The sequence below is a fragment of the Staurois parvus genome, unplaced genomic scaffold (genome assembly GCF_062004578.1).
Source record: "Staurois parvus isolate SC_StPar_1 unplaced genomic scaffold, SC_StPar_1.0 ptg000131l, whole genome shotgun sequence".
Classification (NCBI taxonomy): Eukaryota; Metazoa; Chordata; class Amphibia; order Anura; family Ranidae; genus Staurois; species Staurois parvus.
Window position 1 is genome coordinate 12119860 of NW_028317927.1, and position 19224 is coordinate 12139083.

General features: G+C 40.8%; 1 protein-coding gene across 18 annotated transcripts in view; it reads right to left on the reverse strand.

Moving 5' to 3' along the window:
* The window catches only part of MBNL1 (muscleblind like splicing regulator 1), a 262308-nt gene extending 256695 nt beyond the window's left edge, over nucleotides 1-5613 (reverse strand). For 3 of the 18 annotated variants that reach the window (XM_089672620.1, XM_089672619.1, XM_089672613.1), the window contains exon 1: nucleotides 5151-5609. The gene's annotated coding sequence lies outside the window, so the exon portion shown is untranslated. Of the gene's footprint in view, nucleotides 1-4770; nucleotides 4863-5150 lie in introns of those variants that run through there. The other 15 variants (XM_089672629.1, XM_089672625.1, XM_089672630.1 and 12 more) reach the window with 11 other exon arrangements.
* Between the last annotated feature and the right edge of the window lie 13611 nt (nucleotides 5614-19224).

Sequence of the window (19224 nt, forward strand, 5' to 3'; positions counted from 1 at the left end):
TTGTACACTTCTAAGCACAGAACATCTATTATAACACAAAACGTAGTCTTCTGACTCACTAAATATCTTCAGAAAAAGCTGCTGACAGTTAAAATGCCTTTCCATTAAAGGAGAACCATTCCAGAGATATTCTTTGGTCCCTCTAATGTGACAAGCTGTTAGCAGTCTACTTTAAGGCATGTAAACAAAGCAAGTCAGCGAACCACAAATATGATTTAATCGCTGTATATGTTGCCATTTGTATTTTATTTTTCCTTAGAAGACAGGGTAAACTTTGAATTATGTTTGGACAATGGGCGTCTTCCAGCTCCAAAACTTGGCAAGAATCGCTCTGTACTGAAATATGGTGCACGCCATATATGGAAACACGGCTAAACATGTCATGCATCATTTAGAAGTGGTAGCAGGCAATTTAACCTTTAGAGAAGAGATTTGTACCATAGATAATAAATGCTTTGTACTTTGGGCAGATCACACATTTGTCAAGCAGATGCAAACCCTCTGGTAAAATAGCTGGGGATATACTTGTCTGAGCCCTGCACTTTTCTTCGCTAATTTTATTTTAAGAAGAACACATGAAAGGTACCTGTTTCTTGTTTCATGCTGTGCTTAGCCAGACTTTGCTACTGTATATCTACTGTATAGGCTGGTAGTACATGGCCTGATCTCACAATCACTGGTGATATTCAAAAAGTATACTATTACTATGAAACAAGTAACACTAAGCCTACTTTCACACTGAGGAGTTTTTGAAGCATTTTTTTTTTTTGTGCGTTAAAAAAAGTGCCTGAAAAGCTCAAGAAAAATGCTTCCCTATGTATGTGAATGTATATCTATGTATGTTTTCACACTGAGGCATTGTGCTTGCACTGCGGTGTAAAAACTACTGCTTGCAGCATCTTTGGGGCGTTAAAAAAAAGCCCCAAAAATGCCTCTTCCCATTGAAATCAATGAAAAATGCATAAAAAAATGCCTAATAAAGTCTGTAAAGCAACTCAAAAACACCTCTAGGAAGCATTTTTGGTGCAGTTTTTTTAAGTCATGTGTCCTTTAAAAAACACTCAGAAAGCATGGTAAAAACGCCTATGTGATTAGTGTGAAAGTAGACTAAGTGTGCACAAGTGATGGAAGACTCCTATTTTAATGATATACAGTATGTCATCCAACAAAATGGAAAATATACGCAACCTATTGCAGTATCACTAGTGATACTAGGAAAATATACTATACCTAATCCATATGCAACCCATTACAGAATCACAGGTAATACTAGGAAAGTATACTATAACTAACCTATATGCAACTGATTGCAGTATGATCGATAATACTAGGAAAGTATACTATAACTAACCTATCAACCGATCAAATAGCATGATTGATAATACTAGGAAAGTAGGTTATAACCAACCTATATGCAACTGATTGCAGTATGATCGATAATACTAGGAAAGTATACTATAACTAACCTATCAACCGATCACATAGCATGATTGATAATACTAGGAAATTATGCTATAACCAACCTATATGCAACTGATTGTAGTATGATCGATAATACTAGGAAAGTATACTATAACCAACCTATATGCAACTGATTGTAGTATGATCGATAATACTAGGAAAGTATACTATAACTAAGCAGTCACAGTATGATTGATAATACTGGATAAGTATACTATAACCAACCTATATGCAACCAATTGCAGTATGATTGATAATACTAGATAAGTATACTATAACCAACCTATGATCAATAATACTGGGAACGTATACAATAACTAACCTGTACTGTATGCAGCCAATTGTAGTATGATTGATAATACTAGGAAAGTATACTATAACCAACCTATATGCAACCGATTTCAGTATGATCAATAATACTAGGAACGTATACAATAACTAACCTATACTGTATGCAGCCAATTGTAGTATGATCGATAATACTAGGAAGGTATACTATAACTAACCTATATGTAACCGACAGCTGTATGATCAATAATACTAAGAAAATATACTATAACTAACCTATCATCTGATCACAGTATAATTGATAATACTAGGAAAGTATACTATAACCAACCTATATGCAACCGATTGCAGTACGATTGATAATACTAGGAAGTTATATTGTCACTAACCCCCGCGCAACTCATTGCAGTATCACCAATAATACTAGGAAAGTAAACTATAACTAACATGCAACTTACTGTAACATCATTGGTAGTACTAATGAAGTATACTGAAGTTAAGCAGCAAGTGATGCAAGATGCTACTATTAATGATGTACTGTATATGAACCAGCAGACCAGAAAATTTACAAAACCCATAGCAGTGTCCTTGGTAATTCGAGGAAAGTATACTTTAACCCATATGCACTCTATTGCAGTATCACCGTTAATATAGGTAAGTACTTCATATTATAACTAACCATATGCAATCCATTGCAGTATCACCGTTAATATAGGTAAGTACTTCATATTATAACTAACCATATGCAATCCATTGCAGTATCACCATTAATACTAGGTAAGTACGTTATATTCTAACTAGCCATATGCAATCCATTGCAGTATCACCGTTAATATAGGTAAGTACTTTATATTACAGCTAACCATATGCAATGCATTACAGTATCACTGTTAATACTAGGCAAGTACGTTATATTCTAACTAACCATATGCAATCCATTGCAGTATTACCGTTAATACTAGGTAAGTACGTTATATTCTAACTAACCATATGCAATCCATTGCAGTATCACCGTTAATATAGGTAAGTACTTTATATTATAGCTAACCATATGCAATCCATTGCAGTATCACCGTTAATATAGGTAAGTACTTTATATTATAGCTAACCATATGCAATCCATTGCAGTATCACCGTTAATATAGGTAAGTACTTTATATTATAGCTAACCATATGCAATCCATTGCAGTATCACTGATAATACTAGGGGACTATACTATAACTAACCCATAGGAAATCCATTATACTATCACCAGTAATACTAGTAAATTATACTATAACTAAACTATATGCACTCCACTGCAGTATCATCGATAATACTAGAAAAGTATACTATAACTAACCTATATGCAATCTATTGCTGTATAATTGATAATACTAGGAATGTATACTACAATTAACCAATGTGCAAGCTATTGCAGTATAATCAACAACACTAGGAAAGCATATGATAACTAACTCATATGCAATCCATTGCAGTATCACTGGTACTACTAGAAAAGTATACTATACTAAGCCATATGCAACCCATTACAGTATCGTTGATAAAACTGTGAAAGTGTACAACTAACTCTTATGCAACCTATTGCAGGATAATCAATACTACTAGGAAAGTGTACTATAACTAACCCATACGCAATCCATTGCTGTATCACTGGTAATACTAGGAAGGTTTACTATAACTAACCCATATGCAATCCATTGCAGTGTCACTGGTAATGCTAGCATGGTTTACTATAACTAACCCATACGCAACCCATTTCAGTGTCACTGGCAATGCTAGGAAGGTTTACTATAACTAACCCATACGCAACCCATTTCAGTGTCACTGGTAAAGCTAGGATGGTTTACTATAACTAACCCACACGCAACCCATTTCATTATCACTGGCAATACTAGGAAGGTTTATTATAACTAACCCATACGCAACCCATTTCAGTGTCACTGGTAAAGCTAGGATGGTTTACTATAACTAACCCACACGCAACCCATTTCATTATCACTGGCAATACTAGGAAGGTTTATTATAACTAACCCATACGCAACCCATTGCAGTGTCACTGGTAATACTAGGAAGGTTTACTATAACTAACCCATACGCAACCCATTTCAATATCACTGGCAATACTAGGAAGGTTTACTATAACTAACCCATACGCAACCCATTGCAGTGTCACTTGTAATACTAAGAAGGTTTACTATAACTAACCCATACGCAACCCATTTCAGTGTCACTGGCAATACTAGGAAGGTTTACTCTAACTAACCCATATGAAACCCATTGCAGTGTCACTGGTAATACTAGGAAGGTTTACTCTAACTAACCAATACGCCACCCATTGCAGTGGTAACACTAAGAAAGTAGGCTATAGGTAAGAAACAAGTAACACTGAGTGTTCACAAGTGATCAAAGATTCCTGACTAAATTATATGTGATCCAGCAGGATGGAAAATATATGCAACCCATTGTAATATGAGTGGTAACACCAAGATAGTAGATTATAGCTAAAAAACAAGTAACACTGAGTGTTCACAATTGATGACTAAATTATATGTGATCCAGCAGGATGGCAAATATATGCAACACATTGCAGTATGAGTAGTAACACCAAGAAAGTAGACTATAGGTAAGAAACAAGTAACACAGAGTTCACAAGTGATGAAAGACTCCTGACTAAATTATATGTGATCCAGCAGGATGGAAAATATATGCAACACATTGCAGTCTCACTGGTAATATTATGAAGGTATACAATAACACTGACTATTCACAAGTGATGAAAGACTCTTCTATTCATTATATATGTGATCCAGCAGGATGGAAAACATATACAACCCAATTTGAATCACTTTGTTTCTCCAAATAAAAAAGCTCTGAGTCATTCACTGCGCATGAAATAAACATATAGAGTCCTGAGTCCTAAGAAAAGCTTTCCTGAATATTTGAAAGGTGGTCAGGATTAGAGCTCTCCACCTAAAAAAAACTGTACTTTGACTTCCTCCATCATTTGTATTGCTTACCCCTCCCTTTTAGACTGTAAGCTCTTAGGAGCAGGGCCCTCTTAACCCTCCGTCTCCCTTTGTTAAAGTGCTGTGCCAACTGTTGGCGCTCGGTGAATCCTGTATAACAAGGATGTGGCCGCCTGTGAGCAGCCTGGAGTTGCAGGGAGGCTGTGCGGGAATTGCTGTGTTCTGATGGCCTGGGGGGGGGGGGATCTGCAGCTGCAGGAAAGCTTGGGACTTTTCTTGCCGGAGCAGATGCCCTGTGTGTAGAAATCTGCACAGCAAGGACACCAGTGCACAGAGCTGGCTGCTCAGAACCCTCTGCCATGGCACACATTTCCCATGTCATCCCTTCCCAGGGGCACAAGAGAAGTGCAAACAGAAAAGAGAAAACTTACCTCTCACATTTTCAGAGCCCAGCAGACTGGGAACAGACCACCCAAGGCATCATGTCAAATATTTATTAGATGACAGAATAAAAAAAGAAAAAAAAAAAGAAGCTTTTCAGATAAGTTTATAAGTCCTTGTGAAAATGGAGCATTATAACAGTGATCATTCGGCTGTAGGAAAAAAAGAAAACAGTGTGTTGCACATACTGTAGCTGTACAGGCTCTTATCTGTAATGTCTAGCTTGCGTTGCTTAATGCACTGCCCCTCCCCCTCAGTCACAGAAACCTACCAGGAAGCACTGGGCGTTCATGTCTGGGGCCTTAGGAATGTCAGAGAAGAAAAAATATCTTTCAGTGTTCTCCCAGTGTATGATGTGTTCCTAGGAGCCTCATGACAGGCGCCTTTCACTGCACAGGCAAAGCTGGCCTTCTGCTCTCTCTCTAGCAGCCAGCACAGAGAAAAGTACATAGCCTTTCAGAGAAAACCCCTTTCTGAAAGCGGACGGTGGTATGCTCCATTTTATATGCATAACATCATAACCTCGCAGCAGTATTACATTGCAAATGTCACACAAAGTCACAAGCGTTCTATTAACTATTCAGAATGGTTACTCATTAGACTAGAACACTTACGTGCGCAGCTTCATTTTTCTGACAAGGACATGTGTGCAGTAGGATATCACCGATACAGTTAAAATGACTATCACTGTTAAAGTCTATCGAAATCCAAAAGCAAAAATTTAATATATTGCAACTTACCAATTCTTAGATGTGATTGCTGCTTTAGTTTTCATTTTTTAGGCTTTTTTCCCTTTATTTTCATATGCTGATCTGGCCAATAAGTCTGTTGTTTCAACTTCCCTAAACAGACCCAGCTGTCCAGAAAAAATGTAGCAGTTAGAGGATTAAGACAAATCTGTTTTTCCAACTTCCTTGAACAGACCAAGCTGTCCAGGAAAAAAGTAGCAGTTAGAAGATTAAAACGAATCTGTTTTTTCAACTTCCTTGAACATACCAAGCTGTTTAGAAAAAAAAAGTAGCAGTTAGAGGATTAAGACAAATCTGTTTTTTCGACTTCCTTGAACAGACCAAGCTGTCCAGAAAAAAAGTAGCAGTTAGAGGATTAAGACAAATCTGTTTTTTCAACTTCCTTGAACAGACCAAGCTATCCAGGAAAAAAGTAGCAGTTAGAGGATTAAGACAAATCTGTTTTTTCAACTTCCTTGAACAGACCAAGCTGTCCAGAAAAAAAGTAGCAGTTAAAGGATTAAGACAAATTCTTTATAGTGTTAGTAAAACCCAAAACAAAAATGTAATATATTGCAGCATGCCCTTCCTTAAAAGTAGTGGCTGCATTAGTTTTCTTTATTTAGAGCAGGGCTTTTTTTTCAGCGGGAATTCGGGGGAACGCAGTTCTGGCACCTCCAGCACTGAAAGTATGTATGGTAAAGGGTGCTGGGGTGTGCAGCAGGATCTGTTGTTGTTGGCTGCTGGGGGTTCTATTGTCACCAAAGGGGATCTATTTTTTTGTGGTGGTCTATTGTTGCTGGGGGGTCTAATGTTGCCGATGGGGATCTATTGTTGATGGGGGCCAATAGTTGCTGGAAAGGGTCTACAGTTGAGGGAGGAGTCTATTGTCTATTGTTGCTGGCTGCTGGAGAGTCCATTGATGCTGGCTGCTGGAAGATCTGGGCAGGGGGTCTATTGTTGCTAAGGTGGTGTTTTGGTTTGGGGGTCCATTTTTGCTGGACAAATCTATTGTTGCTGCTGGGGTCTAATTCTGCCAGCTGCTGGAGATCTATTTTTCTGTTTGTCTTGTTGTCATTAACAAATTCCATACAAATTATCTAGCACTACAAAAAAAAAAGAAGTAAAAGGCAAAACATATGTATACACGTTATAAAAAACATTATAAACACCTTTACCCCCCTGTTTATAAATGAACACACATACCCTCTGTTCTCAGCTGCATAAGGAGTTCAGACAGGAGAAACAGAAGCATACTGGTCTTTCCAGTGAATTGTTGTGCGGGGGGGGGGGATAAGGGAATGTCAGCACAAGTCTGATCATTGTAATAGTTCCCAGCACAGCTAAAGAACTGTCCACACTGTGCTTTCATGCCTAGTGTGGTCAATTTTTTTTATCAGAAAGCAGAGGGACTAGCAGGATCAACGGTTATTTCACACAAAGGAAGCAATACAAAGAGAACAGGATACTTTTTTTCATACGTATGTACAAGTACATGGTACAGCAGTCACATATCAGGAATATGAAATGCTGGGTTTACTTATTCTTTAAGTTTTTTTCCTTTATTTTCACCTTGTGATCTGGCCAGTAACACACTTAGAGTTTGAGGATGTCTCCACTCTGGCCCTTGGACAGCAGCATTGTCAATCTGGGGAGAGGGTAGTGTTAGATGTATTAGCTTCCTTAAAGTGTTACTAAGCCCAGGGCCCTTCACTATATCTGGTCTCCCACAGTACACACAACATGGAAGTGCAATTTTAGCATAAATTGCTAAATACCTTTCCTCATCAGAAGTTAGAGCAGTCTTGTGACTTCTATCAGTGTCCAGTAGAGCACTGGTTAAAGCTTGAAGGAGGAGTTTTCATTCTCCTGACCCTCTGTGTGGACAGCACTGATAGGCCCTGTGCTGATCACATGCACTCTCCCAAGAAAAAAAAACTCTGTAGCAATACATACCAAATTGAGCATGTGCAGCTTGCCCCCAAGCCTTTGTTCTTTCAGCAGATGGATTGGGGACAGTAGAAGAAGGGGAGGATCAGAGAAGACAGGATCAAACATCCTTTTTACACAATGCAGAGGATTAACCCCTTAGGTTCCACAGTGAGTATAACAAGCATGCTTTACTGGATATACAGACTGATTTTACTGTTGTGGGTTTAGTAACCCTTTAAGCTGCATATACACACACAACATTTTTTTGTTCAACCTGCTGGTTGAATGAAAAAAAAAAAAAACCTGATAGATCTTTACAACACAGCAATGTGTGATCTGGGGATCTCTCCCACTGTGCTTTGTATTCTGACAGGGGGACTCCCCTGCCACCAGAATACACTGATCAGCTCTTGCAGCCATTGGCTGCAAGTGCTGATCAAATGCTGGTCTTCTAGCATGACTGTTCGACAGAAGTCAGTCGTCAGAAAGTAGCACACACAGACTGAAATTGGTCAGGTTTCTGCTGAACCAGCCAACTTTCAATGTGTACTCGTCTTTAGAACAACCTGCTAACAAATGAAAGGGTTAGTTGACCTCAGAAAAACAGAACACCCTTCACTCTCCCCACCTCCCTGGTCCCCGCTCTACTTACCTCCATGAGTGGGTAGTTGTTAGTGCTCACACAGCCAGTATAGCAGTTTGGAGATCTGAAATCCCCGCTCTTCTCCAACTTTCTTTCTGTAAGGATTCTGGGACGGATCTGACATTTGGGTGTAAAGGCAGCTTTCGAAAATAATACATCTATGGATAGATTACAGCCATTTTACAAGCTTAGACAGAACTCATCTTCCTATTACTAATATCCTAAAATAGTTATGTGCTATAACCTAGCATATACAGGACGTATTGACATCAAAATGTGATGGGTGGTAACATGTTTTGGAGCCCACAATCGCTCCTTTGTCAAACCATAAGACCTATCCACCTATCCTGCAGAGCGTTTTAAGGATACATCTCATCCATCCATCCACCTGCTGTCCACCGAGGCTTGCCAGCAAATAAGGACTGATGATATGCCCTTTACTCTCATCCTTAAAGCAGGGATTGATAGCTTCAGAGGTGGTTTGACATTGGGCTCCCATGAGAGCCACCCTCAGTCCCTAGCCATGCGCATTCTGCAGTTGGTCACTGCCCGGAAGAGATGCCCATTAGCCCTGAGTAGGAGGTGATGCCCACCAGCCTGATTACACAGAGGATTGAGCACTTTTTTGACCATTGGTCAGTTCATAGAGGTGAGCGTGCACGCCTGGTGGTAGTGACAGTGGTGTATCAAGCAATATATCCTTTGATCACTGGCTTACTATTGGAATTCTGAGTGGGACGTAGTATTATTATTAATATTATTGTCATCATACGGGACTGTTATGGTATATTGATCACCTTTGTTTTTTCTGTTTATTTGATCGCTCTGGTATATTATTCAATTGATCACTTTGGGACTGTTCATTCATGTTAAGCACCTCTATTCAACTGCACGGCTAAGTATTATTGGTCGGCCAGGCGTTTACTATATTATTAATACCAGCATCAGCCAGGTGTTCATTTATGGTTTATATTTTATTGTTTTACCTTGTTTATGTATTTTACACAGGGTTTTTGAGCTTTTATACACTTTACACTGATACTGTGTTCATAGCTCTTGAGGGAGGCTGTCGGGTGTTTAATTTTCACATTTATTTTTCACTTCTACTGTATATACTGATTATTTAGGTCTTGGGTATATGCTAGATTATAGCGCAGCACTTTTTTATCTGTTTATTGATCTATCAAGTGGTGGTACACTGTGTGCTTGCAGCTTTTAGGGTAGGTCCGCTTGGCAGCGCATAAGACTTTCTTTGTTATATCCTAAAATAGTTATGTCTGCTCCACTCCTGGCGAGGGCAGGGGATGCTCCCCCATTTTTGTTTTTTTTTCTCTATTTTTTTAGCTCATTGCTGCAAGAGGAAAACACAGTGTGGTACTAGAAAGGTGAAAAGTCACCTCTAATTATATACAATGTAAGGAAGATTTAAAGTAGATGTATACCATAAGTGGAATAGGTTTGCTAAACCTCTATCATAATTTAAAACCATTTTACAAAAACCTGAGCATTGCTGCTCTCCTGCGGCCCCTTTGCAGCAACCTCCTGCATACAAATACTTGCTCCAGTAGCAGCTTCATGTTATTGCTTAGGGTGGGATTCCTTGGCGATACATGACTGCACATTGTATGTCAGCACAGTCTCTTATGGGCTTGAACAGTAGTGTATGTAACAGGGATCCAATGGCTGGATCACTATGTGTTATTTTGATGAAAGATGCAGATTTAAAAAAAAAATTAAAATAACTTTTGATGTGGTCTAATATCTTTAATAATTTATCAGTACTTAGAACATCCTTTTAAGTTTTACTTTTAAGGTGGCTCCAGGCCTATAGAAAAGGCATCTCCTGTTGTATAAATCTGCGCTTATAAACACAGGGCATCATCTGGCCTTCAGCATCACCCAAAATTGATATCTCATTATTGGTAGACACTGGAGAAATAAACTTCCCTCATGGAAAGGTACTTGAGTTTCCAGGTCAACACACTTGTCTTGGCCATAGTATAATATCCCTTTTCTTAAAGGGTAACTCCACTTTTGTGGGAAGAAAATAGAAAACAAATAATATAGCATATACAATTGCGACACAAGTCATATTGTAATTGAATGTTATTAAAAATGACCTTTCCTTTTCAAACTGCAGCACTGTAATTTTCTATAAAATGCAATGCAATATGACTACCTGGAGATGTTCTGTACACAGAATGTGTACAGAATGCCTCCCCCCAGCAACATCATTTCCAGCTTGTGTGGTTGGCTTACTGACTTTCCCAGAAGTCTGCACTATGATGAAAGTCAGATTTCAGGCAGCCCTTGCAATGAAAATGTCATTTTCGGTGAGATATTCCTAATAGGAAATAATGTCCAAAGGGATGCAGACCCTGCAGTTTTCCTCATTAGAGCTCTGCAGATGCAGCAGCTAACTGATAATTATGAAACCACTCCCATACAGATTCACTTTCCACATGAACACAGACAAACAAACAGCTCTTTCTTCAGAATAACAAAAGGTAGGACTCTGCAACAAAGTTTGTTAAAATCCCTGCAATGTACACGGATCACCAGGGGGGAAAGGTTTTTTTCTCAGCAAAAGAGGAGCTACTCTTTAATGTTTACTCTTTCTACAAGGGGCATTCAAGTCAAAACAGGCCTTTTAATTTTACAGGTATTAAAAGGGATGCTAGCTTGGTGGTACTACACACAGTAGTAAATGGCAAGAATGTCCTATTACTGATAGGCGGCGCACATGTGGCGAGCCAGTCCAGAGACCATTAATCAAGATGGCAGACAACAGTGTTAGTGCGTGCATGGAACAGTGTGTGGTGATGAAGCTTTTTGTGAATGAAAGCATAAAACCTGTGAATATCTGCAGAAGACTTCAAGCACCGTATCTGTAGATATCCACCAAAAATATTTGGATAATTGTTCAAGTCATGGTAAGAGCTTTCTGGGACAAACGTGGCATGATTTATGTGGATTTACTACCCCATGGTGTCACTATAAGTGCATACACGTCTGCGAAAAAATGGTCTAGATCACTAAGAGCATCCTGTTTCTCCAGGAGAATGCACAAGCTCATACTGATCACTGCACTACATGCATTACTGCAACTCAGCTAGGAGGTATTTCCACATCCCCCTTACAGCCCCGCAGTGCCAGGACAAGGTCATCTAGAGCCCAGGGCAAACATGCCAAATTGCACCCCCCCCCCAAAGATGTTTGATCATTATGTGTCAGCAAAAATCCCCCCCCCAAAAAAACAAATCGAGCACTAGTTTGGAATGCCTCCCCCCTAAGCATAAATTCCCCCCTCCTCCCAGTACAAATCGACCCCCCTGCTGAAATCCCCATCTCAGCACAAATCTTTGCCCCTCTGGCCCAAAAAAAAAATGTCCCCCTCTTAGCAGAAATCCTCTAACCCCCAAATTCCCCCTCTGAGCACAAATTCCCCCCCATTCCAAATCCCCCCTTCCAGCACAAATCCCCCCAATCATCCCTACTAGCACCACTCTCCCCCCAAACAAATTTCTCCTCCTAGCACAAAATCACTCTCCCCATTATATTATCCTTTCTAGCATGATCCCCCTCCTAGCATAAATCCTCTTCCCCCTTCCCCCTCCCAACACAAATCCCCCCAAATCACCACTCTTAGCACACCTCCCTAAATTTGCCCTCCTAGAACAATTTTTACTTCCTGCTGCCCTCCAAAATTCCTCTCACAACACAAATCTCCTCCCCTCAATCTCCTTATGGTGCCCACCCACCACACATGATAAAACAGTACCCAGGGCAGCCATCCCTCCTCCCCACCCCTTATCCGGGCCGTGCAGCCAGACCTTGCTCCGAATGATTTCCACCTCTTTGGACCCCTAAAAGAGTTCCTCAGAGGTCAGAATTTCAGCACTGATGAAGAAGTGAAGCAGGCTGTCCTAGAATGGGTCAGGCATACTAACAAATCTTTCCATGCCAAAGCTTTGCGGGCATTAGTTAAACACTGGGATATGTGTATAAATGTAGCAGGGGAGTATGTAAAAAAAAAAATAAATGCAGTTTCCACTCCTTGAAATTTGATCTTTTATTATATAAACTCAAAAGTCCTGGTTTGACTTGAACGCCCCTCGTATATTATAGATAACGCAGTAGGAGAAGTGGTAACACCTTTAAAAGTGAAGCATAGGCAAATTTTAAAAATGAGCAATGTCATATCAGTTTCCCTAATGGTAATCAAAGCTTGTGATTCTGGCAGTAAAATGATGAAAATCCACTTCTCACTTAAGAGTGACAATGCTGTAAGGTGCCTGTGGGTCCACAGGGTTGTCACCCTCTCCTCAAACTACAGTACCGATTGATAATGCAGCCTCATCCTTCTGTGGCTCAGTGCAACCTCTATGGAGACGTCCAGGACACAAATAGAAGTGGTGTTCCAGCTCTGTTGCTGCACACTCAGAGTCCCTACTACACTGAAGGAAAGAGGTAAATACATGAAAAAAAGTAAAAAAAAAAAAAAATACCAAAAAGTCAGAAAACTGAGAGCAGCATGTGTTAGTGCTAAGCCAGAACCACATTATTATATACATTTTGAACTAGGCTCTGGATCTGCTTTAAGCTTGGTGGGAACACCCAATACTGTAAGGTGGATGGTAACTCAGACCTGAATTACTGATTTGTAATAAGCAAGAGGAGCAACAAGGCACAACCAAGTGTGGAGAGCCCTTGGTGGAGTCACCCAGGACAATTAACCTCCCTGGCGGTCTGATTATGTCATTATTTTTGAATGCCAAAGAGGTACATTGTTTTGCATGGAAATTTGTTGTTTTATATTGTAGGCCTGTAATTCTTAGGAATAACTCACTTAAATCTGTCCAAACAAGAGTCTAGTAAACAACCCGGGTATGATAAAGTTTGAAACACAAAATTATAAATTATAATATAATACATGATTCTAAAAAATAATCATATAATAATACATTTAATTCAATAATGTAATCAAACCAAAACCACTGAAATTTTTTCCAAACAAGGGTGCAATATTGCTAGACACTGCATATTGGTTTAGTAAACATCCCGGGTGTGAAAAACATTGAAACATGGAACTGCACAAAGTCTGATCTCACAAAGGACAATGGAACCTGGTTTCCTTTCTGATTTTCTTTCCACTGTCATCTCGCTTCGAGCAACAAACCACGCACATCCTTGTAGGTGCTGACTTTTTCTCAGTTGGTGGGATGTAGTCAACGAAGTGACAAACGGTCAGGCTTCCCGATTTGACAACGCCAACAGCACGAAGACCTCTAGTCACAGCCATTGATGGTGTTTGGTGGTTCACAAAGATACGTTCGGCAATTTTCCAAATGAAGTCAGCATGAATCACAGGCCTGTCACTCTTTTTTTTTTTAACAGAATGTAGGCATTCCACAAGCATTGCTCAAGAAGATGACTGAAGATCTTCTTGTAGTACTTCTTTTGCGGTTTCCTCAAGGCTGGGTAGAACATCATTGCTTGGTCAGCTCTGTCGACACCTCCCATGGTGTTATTGTAGTCTATCACTACTTGTGGATTCATGATTTCTATTCCACCTTTTATGTGTACCATAACAGTGGAGGTATTATGAATTGTACTCATTAGGCACACATCTTTCTTGTCACACCTTCGCAGTGTCATCATTTTGCCTTTCTGCCAGGCAACCATTTCTCCAGTCTTCAGCTTCTTATTGCCAAACATTGCGCATGTTGCGCCGGTTAGCCCTAATGGTACCATAGGCATCTGTTTTGTTTTGCAGAAGAAACTCAAAGTTCAGGAGACATATAAAAGTTGGTTGTTACGCAAAAGCCCTGATTTAGCAATGGCTCAATGAGTGAAAGAATGGAAGATGTTGCCATTCTATAGTTGCTGTATTTTGGATTTAATTTTGTTTCTTTTCCAGTGTATATGACTGAATTCCAAATGTAGCCAGTTGACGATTTGCATAGCATGTAGGATTTTACACCAAATCGTGCTCTCTTTGATGCAATGTATTGTACCCAGCTGAGCCTTCCCTTGTAGGCCATTAGACTTTCATCTATGCTGATATCTCTTTCTGGCACATAGCTCTGTTGGGGATTCTTTAGAATCATTTGAGATACTTCCCAAATTTTGTTTAGTTTTGGTGCAGGATGAGTAGTTTCATCAAATTCTTCGTTATTTTCGAAAGTGTAAAAACAAATCTGTACTCTGACATGACCGTGCCAAAGAATGGAATGGCAAGTAATTTATTAGTTGTCCAATACCACTTCTGCATGGGGTTTCCCCATCACTCCCTGAAGTATTATTAGGCCCAGAAATGTCTAAATGTCATCTTTGGTCACTGGTTCCCATTTTCTGCTTCTTGGAAACTCCCAATGCAGAGTAGTCAATTGTTGCTTTTGGTACCGGTTTGTCTCAGTAACTATTTTTTCAATAACCTGATCGATCAGAAATAATTTTAAGTATGCCAAGCGATTGTTGTGTTCAACATCTACTTTCATACCAGATGCTCCAGTAAATGGGAATCTTGGGAGTGCTGCATGATCCGTACCACAGTCAATAGAGCACCAATTTCGCACATCACTGAGCTCGGTCGCAGAATCGTCGCTGTCGTCACTTTCAGTGTCTGATGACGAATTTCCCCACGAATCACTATCGCTCAATTCTGCAAGTGATTCTAATTCACTATCGCTGTTTTCTAGCTGGTCTAAAACCGCTTTTGACCTAAAGGGACACTTTCTGGATGCCATGGACGTTCTCAAGTTTCTAGGCAGAAAGAACAGTAAAAGTGCAGGCAGGGCACAGGACAAAGCACTAGGGACAAAACTGAGGTGAAATGGTTTGATACAGTAATGTAATCCTAACAGTTTACAATGCATTGTGTGTATGTAATATTTTTACTTTTTTTAATCTCCCACTGGTTCCGCCCCCCTGCGTGGTGACACTCGCAGGGATGGGAACCTGGAAGACGGATGCCGGCATCGGCCGCAGGACATGGCCAGAGGACATCAGGAGATCGCATGACAAGGTAAGGATCAAGGGGATCACAGGACAAGGACTACAGTGTAATCCCGAGTGTGGCTCGGGGTTACCAGTTTTTGTACCGAAAAGTAAACCCAAGCCACACTTGGGATTACCGCCAGGGAGGTTAATAATGGATAGTCCTAGTTTTGGATAGAGCATGGAATGGGTATTTTTCTGTGAATCATTAATGTGATTTTCCTTTAGTTCCTGTCTCAAGGCACAACAAGAAGTGAGAAGTGATCTCTCTAAATTAAAGAAGGCCATAGATTAATCAAAATTCAGCTGGTTCACCAGGGACTGGATGCATTTTGATCCACCTATGTCCATTCCCGTTAAAGGGAAATCAGTCTAATGATCAGCTTGTCTTAAAAGGGATTATTAGAAAATTTTCATTCAGTCAGTGCTTCAGCCAGCGTAATCAGTGTAATCTGACAGAAGAGTCCCGCAGTCAGAAAACAAAACAATAGTGTAGCAGGAAGAATTCATTCATCCACCTTTAATGTGTGGATGGGGGAATCACTTAAGCTGGCCATAAACATCCATTTATGGCCAGCTTAAGCAAAATCTTCTCTAAGAGAGGTTTCACAAATGTCCTCATTGGAAGGTGTCCCCTCTTTTCTTTTTTTGATGACAACTCAAAATTTTATACTGTCCCTCACTTTCATTCTTGGTGACATTAATCAATAGAACAAACAGAAAGGGTGAATCTCCCTAGCAGATTTGCAGAGAAATTAAAAATCCTGATAGATGTTTTAACCCTTGAATACTGTAAATTAAAAACAAAATGGCTTTAGATGCACAACCAGCTTCAGTGTTCCTAATCACTGCTTCAGTGTAGTCATAATAAATAATGCAGCCAGCAACTGTCACCTGTCCTAGTGCTCACAATAACACTGCCATACACCATTCCAATGTCCTGATCACTGCCATACCCCATATCAGCACCATGATCACCGTCATATGCCATACCAGTGCCCTGATCACTGCCATATCAGTGCACTGCTCACTGCCATATGCCATACCAACGCCCTGATCACCACCATACACCATACCAGCGTTCTGATCACCCCATGTGCCATATCAGCATCCTAATTACCACCATACCCCATACCAGCATCATGATAACTGCCATACCCCATACCAGAATTCTGATCCCCTCATATGCCATACCAGCATCCTGATCACTGCCATACCCCATACCAGTGTTCTGATCACTCAGTATGCCATACAAGCATCCTGATCACCGCAATACCCCATACCATTGTCCCGATCACCCCTTATGCCATACCAGCATCCTGATAACTACTATACCCCATACCAGCGTTCTGATCACCCCATATGCCATACCAGCATCCTGATCACCACTATACCCCATACCAGCGTCCTGATCACCTCATATGCCATACCAGCATCCTGATCACCGCCATACCCCATACCAGTGTTCTGATCACTCAGTATGCCATACAAGCATCCTGATCACCGCAATACCCCATACCATTGTCCCGATCACCCCTTATGCCATACCAGCATCCTGATAACTACTATACCCCATACCAGCGTTCCGATCACCCCATATGCCATACCAGCATCCTGATCACCACCATACCCCATACCAGCGTCCTGATCACCTCATATGCCATACCAGCATCCTGATCACAGCCATACCCCATACCAGTGTTCTGATCACCCCATATGCCATACCAGTGTCCTGATCACTGCCATACACCATACCAGAGTCCTGATCACTGCCATTTCAGCCTCATAATCAGTACCATACTAGGATCTTGATCACTGGCATACCTCATACCAACACCCTGATCACTGCCATACCCCATACCTGTGTCTGGCATTTTAGGGTCTCCACTGATCAATTTTCAGATTTATATCCCATAGCTTGTAGACTAAAACTTTCACAAAGATTAAATATTATACACTGTTTTGGGTTATTTTTACTCAAAAAAATGTAGTAGGATACATTTTGGCCTAAATTTAAAAAAGAGAAGATTATTATTTACAGGTACTTATATAGTGTCGTCCATGTATTTACATCAGTCCCTAACCCTCAAGGAGCATACAATCTAAGGTCCCTAACGCACATTTATACATATCCATACTAGGGCCAATTAACCTACCAGCATGTCTTTGGAATGTTGGAGGAAACCAGGGTACCCGGAGGAAACTCACGCAAGCACAGGGAGAACATGCAAACTCCAGGCAGGTTGTGGTTGGGATTCGAACCAACGACCCTAGTACTGCCCGGTGGAAGTGCTAACCATTTAGCCATTGTGCTGAATTTTTATAACAAAAACATATTTTACAAAAAATTTCATACAGGTATAGTGTTAAATGACTGAGTAATTATCAAAGTGTGACAGCACTGAGAGCTGAAAATTGGCCTGGACTGGAAGGGGGTTAAAGTGCCTGGACTTGAAGTGGTTACTAAGGACAGATAGCCCTGTGCTCTGCCCCCTTGCCCAACACCCCCACTCCCTTAGGCCCACTGATTTACAAAAGTTCCCAGTTATGGCAGTTAGAGACTCTAATTGTCCCTAGACATTTTGGGGATTATCTGATGTAGCTCTGCATAGAAACCAATCAGCTTCCAGGTTTTATTGCCAAAGCTTAACTGAACAAGTTGAAGTTAGAAGCTGATTGGCTACCATGCACAGCTGCACCAGCTTCTGAGTGCACCAGTTTTAGTAAATACCCCCACTGTGTCAAGGACTACATACTTTTCAACCTGGCCAGAGTTGATCATCCAGTTTGTATGTGGCCCAAGCACAGATTGCTTTTGCTTTCAGATACTGCATTTAGCTGCATCTGAATGCAGCAGCTTTCCCCCCCTATTTTAAGGAGGCTGTACTGAGCAAGAGGCAGCATTAGGAATATACCAAGTACTCAGTGCCTATTGATTTAATACATAAGAAAATGTTTTGTGGCGCTAAAGTGGAAATAAACCCTGTACTATGCCACCTTTAAAATTATACCACCACTCCCAGACCTAGCAGCTGTAATCATGCCCATTGTGTGTTTTTAGTATCCATAATTATTCTGCACTTGCCTGAAGGTTGCGTCATCTTTGAAAAAACTTCCCTTAAACTTCCCTAAACTGTTTTTCTGCCGTTCACATATATCATTGTTCAATCTGCATTTGTGCACAAACTCAAGCTAGCCAAGCTTCACTTTGAATGCAAAGTTGCCATGGCACTGTGACATGTCAGTAGCATTGCACCTCATCCTTCATGCGGAGTTCCACTCAATCTGCCAAAAAATAAAAGTCAGCAGCTACAAAAACTGTAGCTGCTGACTTTTAAAAAACAGCCACTTACCTGTCCCTCGGTCCCGCGGTGTGTCTCCCTCAGTCCGTTTCACTGGCTGTCCTGTATTCCAGGAGGCCAGCATCTTCAGTGTGGGCACCCGGCTTTGATGGCTTTCGGCTTCACAGCCGGATACCCACTGCACATACGTGAGTTGCGCTGCTCTTCATGAATGGTCCTGTAGTCTTCTGGGACCTGTCACGTGTCCCAAAAGACTAAAGGGAGGAATGGAGGACACCTTCTCCTTCCGATCGCCTAGGCAATCGGACCGGAAGTGGGAGCGGGTACCTGTCAAATGCGGGTACCTGCTCCCCCGCCCTGCCCCCCAAAGGTGCCAATCCTTAATGGGAACAGGGGAGCAGTCCTTAAAGCGGAACTTCCCCTTCTGGGTGGAGCTCTGCTTTAAGACAACTTTTAAGAA